Consider the following 10,448-nt stretch of genomic DNA (forward strand, 5'->3'; position numbering starts at 1 on the left):
CCTATTGATCCTTAGCATTCTCCCAGATATTTTTTTTGTATGTGTACATGTGTACATAGGGGCCTGTTCCTCTAGTAAGATCTTATCAGCATAACAAGAGCTGGAAGGGATCCTGGAGATCTTCTAGTCCAATCCCTTGCTTAAGAAGGAAACCCTATACCACTTCAGACAAATGGTTGTCCAAACTCTTCTTTAAAAACTTCCAGTTTTGGAGCATTCACAACTTCTGGAGGCAAGTTGTTCCACCGATTAATAGTTCTATGGTAACTGTCAGGAAATTTCTCCTTAGTTCTAGGTTGCTTCTTTCCTTGGTTAGTTTCCATCCGTTGCTTCTTGTCTTGCGTTCTGGTCAGGATTGTAATCCACGAGATTCTGACAGAAGAGAACCAGTAGTGGAAATTTTGAGCAGTTCGGAGAATCGGTAGCAGAAATTTTGAGTAGTTCAGAGAACCAGCAAATAGCACCTCTGGCTGGCCCCAGAGTGGGGTGGGAATGGAGATTTTGCAATATCCTTCCCCCAGGAGAGGGGAGGAAATGGGGATTTTGCAGTATCCTTCCCCCAGGTGTGGGGAGGAAATGGGGATTTTGCAGTATCCTTCCCCAGGAGTGGGGTGGGAATGGAGATTTTGCAGTATCCTTCCCCTGCAACACCCACCAAGCCATGCCCACCAAACTAAATCATGCCCACCAAGCCATGTCCATAGAACCAGTAGTAAAAATTTTTAGACACCACTGGTTCAGGTGCTTTGGAGAATAGGTTTACTCCCTCTTCTTTGTGGCAGCCCCTCAAATATGGGAACACTGCTGTCGTGGCACCTCTATTCCTTCTTTTCATTAAATTAAGGTAAAGGTTCCCCTCACACATACGTGCTAGTCGTTCCCAACTCTAGGGGGCGGTGCTCATCTCCATTTCAAAGCTGAAGAGCCAGCGCTGTCCGAACACGTCTCCGTGGTCATGTGGCCGGCATGACTCAACGCCGAAGGCGCATGGAACGCTGTTCCCTTCCCACCAAAGGTGGTCCCTATTTTTTCTACTTGCATTTTTTACGTGCTTTCGAACTGCTAGGTCGGCAGAAGCTGGGACAAGTAACAGGAGCTCACCCCGTTATGCGGCGCTAGGGATTCGAACCGCTGAACTGCCGACCTTTTGATCGACAAGCTCAGCATCTTACCCACTGAGCCACCATGTCCCAAATTAAATTAGACATACCCAATTCCTGCAACCGTACTTTTGTCTCCCGGTCCCCTAAACGTAGTTCATTCTTCACTCTTCCTGCTATATAAGCTGTGTCTTTTGGAAAATGGGCATTGGGAACAGCTGATCTGTTCCCAATGCCCAGTGACATTTGATCACTGAATCCTGTCAACTACAATTTTCTGGCTGTATTACAGTATTAGCCCATCCTTATTGCTAATTGGTTATGTCCAGACCAAGGATAATTATTTAATCTCTCTCTTTTTCTCCCTGCAAAGCCATAACTCAAACTGCTTTCTTCTAAATGTCTTGCTTGGTACAGTCAATTCTTTTTCTACTTTATAATGTTTATTTTCTGCCTTCCTGCTTCATCAACAATAGATTTTTCAAGTCAAATGAAGCCAGACAAATCTTATTTGTCTCAGATAATATGTCCTGTCTTCGGCATCTGAATGTCTCTTTATGATTTCTCCTTCAGATTTTGTTTCATTTTTTCAGCTTTCTCAACTCTGGTTTTAACCGGATTGTTTTTTATAAGATCAGTGAAGTAGGAAATGGATCCTTCCCTCAGGAAAGGTCCCAGAATCCATCCACCTCAATGCCATCCTATTGAAACGTGGACATCCAAAATAATTTTACAGATTACAGATTAACAGAGTTGGAAGGGACCTTGTAGGTCATCTAGCCTAACCCCCCTGCCCAAGCAGACCCTGCACCATTTCTGACAGAGGGCAGTCTAGTCTCTTCTTGAAAGTCTCCGGTGATGAAGCTCCCACAACTTCTGAAGGCAACTTCTGTTCCATGGGTTGATTGCTTGACCTCCCCTAATGAACTGATTCTCATTCAGAAGGAAGAATAATCCGTTTTTTATGACTGCTGAAATGAAACAAGGATACTATGATATTTGAAATTGGAAAAAGGAATTGGAGAAAGAAAGAAAGAAGGAAAGGGAGGGAGGGAGGGAGGGAGGAAGAGAGAGAGAGAGAGAGAAAAAGAAAGAAAGAAAGAAAGAAAGAAAGAAAGAAAGAAAGAAAGAAAGAAAGAAAGAAAGAAAGAAAGAAAGGAAGGGAGGGAAGGAGGGAGGAAGGGGAGAGAGAGAGAGAGAGAAAGAAAGAAAGAAAGGGAGGGAGGGAGGGAGGGAGGGAGAGAGGGAGGGAGAAAGGAAGGAAGGAAGGAAGAGGGAGAGAGAGAAAGAAAGAAGAAAGAAAGAGAGAGGGGGGAGAGGGAGAAAGAAAGAGGAGGGAGGGGGGAGAGGGAGGGAGAGAAAGAAAAAGAGAGAGAGAGAAAGAAAGAAGAGAGAGAAGGGTGAGTGAGAGAGAGAGAGAGAAAGAAAGAAAGAAAGAAAGAAAGAAAGAAAGAAAGAAAGAAAGAAAGAAAGAAAGAAAGAAAGAAAGAAAGAATGAATAATGTATTTTTCTGAAAGTGTCCCTTTGCATGGAGATCATCAAAGTAAATTGGGAGATGCAACATTAAGGACTAAGGGGAACCTTATTTAGCTTATATTAGAATGTGAATATATCTAAATTTGCATTTGCAAATCAATGCTGAATTTAAAATTAGTTTTCCCCCACCCCACCACCATAATTTGCACTTTTCTGAACTTGCTAAAGCACTATACCAATTTCCATAACAGCATGCAAATATAACGTACCCAAATACATTGTGTTCGAAGAAACAGCTCAAAATCCAAAATCTTTGGATCAGAGGTGAAATCCAGCAGATTTTGACTGGTTCTGGAAAACCGGTAGTGGAAATTTTGAGTAGTTCGGAGAACCAGCAAATACCACCTCTGGCTGGCCCCAGAGTGGGGTGGGAATGGAGATTTTTGCAATATCCTTCCCCTGGAGTGGGGTGGGAATGTGGATTTTTTTAATTTTATTTTGTCACAACTGTATATATAAGCATAAGCATGAAACAACTATACAACATATAAGTGTATATATAATAAAAGGAAACAAGAGACGACTTCCGGTATCCAGCGGCAACGGACGTCTGGAAGGTTTCTCCTGCCTCCAGCGCCCGAATCCGGCCGCCGCCGACCAAGCCAGGTGTTCGAAAGGACACCTGCCGTGCAGACGGCTCGCCAGGGTCTCCCAGCCGACATACAGGACTGTGGGGACCGATGCTGGCGCGTCCTAGGCTTGGCGGGGTTCGGAGGCCACAGGCCGCGCCATTATTTTGGTCGTCGCCTGGGCGCTGTGATGACACGGGGCATTGGATTTATAACTGCAGCAGCCTGGTGGTGAACAGGGCACGGAGAAGAATTGAGGAGGAGAAGGAAGGGAATATCGGTGGCGTGGTGGAGTGCTCCGGTGCGGGGGTTTCTCTCCCCTGCGGTTGGAAGGAGCACGAGTTATTTTGGAGAGAGGAGAACTTAAAATAAGAAGATTACGGTTTTGTGGAGCTCTGGAGAGAAGAGGTGATGGAGAAATTTAGGAGGGAAGGTTTGAGGCCCCCTCCTTCTGGGGAACAGTGGTGGCGTCCAGCTTCCGCCTTCACTATGAGAATTTTGATGACATCACTTCCCTTGACTTCCTGGTTGACTAACTGTACTCTGGACTCGTTGCTCCTGTGAGTGCCCCTGGTGGATCCGGAGGAAATTACAAGGATACTGTGCTTGCCTGAGGATTTTGATTCTTTTTTTTCAGATGGCAAAAGGTCAGAGACCAAGTGCTGGAGAGATGGAGAGAATTCTGGAAAAGTTATCCAATATGGACAAGAAACTGGATGATTTGCAAAGAGGCCAAACGGAAATAAGAGTAGAAATTGTGACTATCCAAAAGGATTTAAAGGATACTCAACAAGTCTCAGCAGAAAACAAGCAGAAAGTGGAAGGTCTGGAGCGTGACATGAGGGCAGTGCAGAAAAGAGAGGCGCCGAGAGGCAATCCTGTGCCAGGACTACTGTTGCATAAAATGAGTGATCTCCTTACGTTTCAAAATTTGGAAGATGTGGAGCAACAAGAGTTGCCAGATGTTCTCACTAAATTGTTGGGAGAATTTCTTGGGAGAAGTGTTGATTTCATGAATTGGGATGTGGATCGAGTTTATAGAGTTAATTGCAATATGCACGCATGCAGTTCCCAGAGAGGTTCATGTCAAATTTGTGAGAAGAGAGACGAGAGATGAAATTCTTAGAAAACATAGGAGTGGGGCACTGATTTACAGGGGCAGGAGATAGCCATTCTGAGGCAGATTCCCAGACAGGTACGTGAAAAAGAAAGAAAGAAATATTATTTTGTCAAGCAAATTGTACCAGAAGGAGTGGGCTTCAGATGGCTGATGCCAGAGGATTGATGATTTTCCGGGAGGGCATTACGAAAAAAATCAGTACAATTGCGGAGGCTACGGCCTATGTGGAGGAACACAAAGCCTTCCTGGAATCAGATGACCCAGGAATTGAAGAAGGGGAGGTTATAGATCATGGGGCTGAAGCGGCTGGCGCTGTTGCGGCCCTGGAGTTGGGTCAGGCTGAACCCAGAGTTCTGAGATCCAAAACTAGGAAGTGATAAAGATATTTGGGATTGTGTTGGTTTTCCTTATTCTCTTTTGTATGATATTCTGTTTATTCTTGACTCTTCTTTATTACGTATTTAAAATTTGCAAACTTTGCTACTTCGTGTCACCTGCTTGCCTTATGGCTGTTGTATGTGTTAAAAAATTTGAGTAAAATTCTTATTTTAGATAAGAAAAATGAAAATTTACCATACCTGATATGTATTTGTATAAACCTTTTTTTGACTAATAAAAACTTTTTGAACAAAAAAAAAAAAAAAAAAATAATAAAAGGAAACAATAGGACAGGAACAGTAGGCACTTTTGTGCTCTTATGCACTGCCCTTTTGCAGTATCCTTCCCTGCCATGCCCACCAAGCCATGCCCACCAAGCCACACCACACCCACCAAGCCACGCCCACAGAACCGGTATTAAAAAAAATTTGGATTTCACCACTGCTATGGATATCAGGTCAGATGCAAAACAGAACAGAATAACAGACTTGGCCTGATTGAGCATAATTTGAGTATAGGATCGATTGTTGGATAAGTGATTGTATTGTACACTGGTCAAATTGTGGGAATTATTATGGAAAATAAAAAAATTTGCCTGGGAAAAAGAATAACAGACTTGGAAGGGACCTTGGAGGTCTTCTAGTCCACCTCTTTGCTAATGTAGGAAACCCTACACCATTTCAGACAAATGGTTCTCCAACCTCTTAAAAACCTCCAGAGTTGGAGCAGCCACAATTTCTGGAGGCAAGTTGTTCCATTGAAAGAAAGAACACGAAAGAAGCACGCAGTTTTGTGTGAACGTTTAAAGACTTACTAGTACAGGAATGGAAGAAACCAAACCTATCGATGGAAAAAACGAGAAACCAACAGAAATTAAAACTGGTCGGTCAAAGGGAACCAGTAGTTTTGTCTTCCAAGATTTTGAACTCGTACAGGAGTCCATCTTTTTTAGCAAAATTGTGCTTTGAGCTGTTCGGTGTGTGGAATTTATATGGTGCCTGTTATATGTGGCTTTTAGGAGGGAAGGTTTGAGGCCCCCTCCTTCTGGGGAACAGTGGTGGCGTCCAGCTTCCGCCTTCACTATGAGAATTTTGATGACATCACTTCCCTTGACTTCCTGGTTGACTAACTGTACTCTGGACTCGTTGCTCCTGTGAGTGCCCCTGGTGGATCCGGAGGAAATTACAAGGATACTGTGCTTGCCTGAGGATTTTGATTCTTTTTTTTCAAATGGCAAAGGTCAGAGACCAACTGCTGGAGAGATGGAGAATTCTGGAAAAGTTATCCAATATGGACAAGAAACTGGATGATTTGCAAAGAGGCCAAACGGAAATAAGAGCAGAAATTGTGACTATCCAAAAGGATTTAAAGGATACTCAACAAGTCTCAGCAGAAAACAAGCAGAAAGTGGAAGGTCTGGAGGGTGCAATGCGGGCAGTGCAGAAAAGAGAGGAGGCGACAGGCAATGCTGTGCTTGAACTACAGATGGATAAAATGTCTTATTTCCTTAGGTTTCAAAATTTGGAAGAAGTGGACCAAGAAGACTTGAGAGATGTTGTGACTAAATTGTTGGGAGAATTTCTTGGGAGAGGTGTTGATTTCATGAATTGGGATGTGGATCGAGTTTATAGAGTTAATTCGCAATATGCACGCACGCATGCAGTTCCCAGAGAGGTTCATGTCAAATTTGTGAGAAGAGAGACGAGATGAAATTCTTAGAAAACATAGGAGTGGGGCACTGATTTACAGGGGCAGGAGATAGCCATTCTGAGGCAGATTCCCAGACAGGTGCGTGAAAAAGAAAGAAATATTATTTTTGTCAAGCAAATTGTACCAGAAGGAGTGGGCTTCAGATGGCTGATGCCAGAGGATTGATGATTTTCCGGGAGGGCATTACGAAAAAATCAGTACAATTGGAGGCTACGGCCTATGTGGAGGAACACAAAGCCTTCCTGGAATCAGATGACCCAGGAATTGAAGAAGGGAGGTTATAGATCATGGGGCTGAAGCGGCTGCCGCTGTTGCGCCCTGGAGTTGGGTCAGGCTGAACCCAGAGTTCTGAGATCCAAAACTAGGAAGTGATAAAGATATTTGGGATTGTGTTGGTTTTCCTTATTCTCTTTTGTATGATATTCTGTTTATTCTTGACTCTTCTTTATTACGTATTTAAAATTTGCAAACTTAGCTACTGTGTCACCTGCTTGCCTTATGGCTGTTGTATGTGTTAAAAATTTGAGTAAAATTTTATTTTAGATAAGAAAAATGAAAATTTACCATACCTGATATGTATTTGTATAAACCTTTTTTTGACTAATAAAAACTTTTTGAACAAAAAAAAAAAAAAAAAATAATAAAAGGAAACAATAGGACAGGAACAGTAGGCACTTTTGTGCTCTTATGCACTGCCCTTTTGCAGTATCCTTCCCTGCCATGCCCACCAAGCCATGCCCACCAAGCCACACCACACCCACCAAGCCACGCCCACAGAACCGGTATTAAAAAAATTTTGGATTTCACCACTGCTATGGATATCAGGTCAGATGCAAAACAGAATAGAATAACAGACTTGGCCTGATTGAGCATAATTTGAGTATAGGATCGATTGTTGGATAAGTGATTGTATTGTACACTGGTCAAATTGTGGGAATTATTATGGAAAATAAAAAAATTTGCCTGGGAAAAAGAATAACAGACTTGGAAGGGACCTTGGAGGTCTTCTAGTCCACCTCTTTGCTAATGTAGGAAACCCTACACCATTTCAGACAAATGGTTCTCCAACCTCTTCTTAAAAACCTCCAGAGTTGGAGCAGCCACAATTTCTGGAGGCAATTTCTTTCTTTCTTTGAAAGAAAGAACACGAAAGAAGCACGCAGTTTTGTGTGAACGTTTAAAGACTTACTAGTACAGGAATGGAAGAAACCAAACCTATCGATGGAAAAAACGAGAAACCAACAGAAATTAAAACTGGTCGGTCAAAGGGAACCAGTAGTTTTGTCTTCCAAGATTTTGAACTCGTACAGGAGTCCATCTTTTTTAGCAAAATTGTGCTTTGAGCTGTTCGGTGTGTGGAATTTATATGGTGCCTGTTATATGTGGCTTTTTAGATGTTGAGTGGGGTGTTGATGGCTGCCTATTAAAATTGAGAAATCACCCATCTTAGAGGTCGCACACACATAAACTCTGACCTCCCAAAACATTCATAATCACTGCACCTGGTTGTCAATTGGACCATGTTGCATTTAATGCAAAAAGCTGAAAAGGTCTCTGAAAGAGAATGGAATGGAGTGGAGTGGAGTGGAGTGGAGTAGAGTAGAATAGAATTATAAAATAGAATAGAATAGAATAGAATAGAATAGAATAGAATAGAATAGAATAGAATAGAATAGAAGGCGTGGAGTGGAGTGGAGTGGAGTGGAGTGGAGTGGAGTGGAGTGGAATGGAATAGAATAGAATAGAATAGAATAGAATAGAATAGAATAGAATAGAATAGAATTATGGAGTAGACTAGAGTAGATTAGAGTAGAGAAGAATAGACTAGAGTAGAGTAGAGTAGAAGGAAGGGATCTTGGAGGACTTCCAGTCCAACCCCTGCTGAATGGACTCTTATTTTTTTTATTTTATTTGTCATAACAGCATATATAAGCATAAGCATGAAGCAACTATACGACATATAAGCATATATATGAGTATAAGCATGTAATAACTATATAAATTGGATACAATCAAAGGGAACATTAGAACAGGAACGGTAGGCACATTTGCGCTCTTATGCACACCCCTTATAGACCTCTTAGGAAAGGGGTGAGGTCAATAGTAGACAGTTTTTGGTTAAAGCTTTGGGGACTTTGAGAAGAGACCACAGAGTCAGGTAGTGCATTCCAGGCATTAACAACTCTGTTACTGAAGTCATATTTTCTGCAAATCATCAAAAAAATCAAAAATCAGGAAAAAAAATCAGAAAAAAATAAAAGAAAAATAAAAAAAAATCAGACTCTATTTTGTATCTATTTTGTATCTATCAGTGGTTGTTCAGTATCTTCTTAAAAGCCTCAAGTGATGAAGCACCCAAAACTTCTGAAAGCAAGCAGTTTTTCTGGTTAATTGTTCTCACTGTTCAGTTGAATATATTTAAACATAGTTGGAAAGGGGAAACAACCTGCAAATTTGATCTAAGTTAAGAGTTCCAGACATGCTTCATCCCTTCTTGTTATGAGAAATGGACAAACGATAGAAAGCACCAGTTTTGATGCTGCTATTCCTAATTTCAAACATAGAACATCTGTATCTTTCATACACACCTGAACATCAGTTTAGATACTGTACCATTTATTTTTTATTTTTCGGCAGACATTTCTTGATTTCTTATTTATAAGATTTGTACTGCGTACTTTAATATAAATCTTAGATATTTTTTTTACTCATTTGCGACTTAACCATTCTAAAAATCAGACTTGTCAAAAGCCATTTTAAAAAAAATTGGTTATATTCGGCTTGTGTTTTATAAACATGAAAATTATTGCAATTTCTTGATTGTCTGGCCCATGTATTATGAAAGTCCATGTCATCAGGTGCATAAATTATTCTTTTTTCCACTAGATTATAAGTATCTCTAAGTATAGTGGTGGTGATAGGCAACTGTAAATTAGGGAAACGAAACAAAAAGAAATGAAGAAAACACGATCAGGGAAAAGCATATTGTTAATCCTGATTACTCATCAAACAATTGTTGATAGTCCAATTATCTTGGTATTGGATAATAAGCCAATTCTCATGAGACATGATTTTTTTTTAAAAAAAGAGAAAGAAAGAAATGAACTTTTATACCAGCACAATTTCAGGAATTGGAACAGAACCTTTTGATGAATTATAACTCAGCCATCATTCATTCTGAGCTGGCTTTGAACTTCCTTTGTTCTGACGAAGCCCCTTTCTGATCAATGACAGAAGGTTCTAAGGTTGAAAAATTCTTCCACTGGTGGTTGAACATTACAGTTCTGTTGTCAGTTTTCTCTTCATTTATCTGATACGAGGCCAAAGTGGTAGATTTCATGGGACAGGCAAACAAAAAAAGTTGGAGGGATTCTACCCTACCTTTTTCCCATTGTTGATCAACCATCATCTGGATAGTAGATTGCTTCTAAAATATGATTAACAGATTAACAGAGTTGGAAGGAACCTTGTAAGTCATTGTTGTGCCTCACCCGCCCTCCTCTCCTCAGTCGGGCCCCTCCCATCTCCTGCTATCTGAGTCAGAGGCTGATAATGAAGAGGAACGGCTTGGCATGCCTCCAGCCCCCAACCCTGGCACCATGCCCGGACAGAATGTCAGGAATGAGCAAACAAACCTCCCTTCTACAGCGTGTGAGCACGAAGCCAGCCACGTGCTAGAATTGCCGGCAGCAGATCAGGAGGACGGAAAGTCACAGTGGACGGATCCCCGCTTCCGGAGAATGGAGAGGCGATGTCAGCAAAAGGAAGGGAGGGGCAGGCCTGGATAAGTGCTGAGTCATGGAGCCACACCCCATGGCCTATATAAAAGACCAGCTTGAGTCAAGCAATTTGAGTCAAGCAAAGTCACATCTGGTTTGCTGAAGTCACACCTTGGATTCCTGCCTGCCCTGAGAACTCTGACAGGAATTTGGCAAAGCTGCAGAGGCTTCGTGGCCACGCTTGATACAGACTTCCCAGGGGGAGTGGAACACGACAGTCATCTAGTCCAACCCACCGCTCAAACAGGAGACCTT

Source organism: Ahaetulla prasina, chromosome 11 (genome assembly GCF_028640845.1).
Source record: "Ahaetulla prasina isolate Xishuangbanna chromosome 11, ASM2864084v1, whole genome shotgun sequence".
In the NCBI taxonomy this organism is placed as follows: Eukaryota; Metazoa; Chordata; class Lepidosauria; order Squamata; family Colubridae; genus Ahaetulla; species Ahaetulla prasina.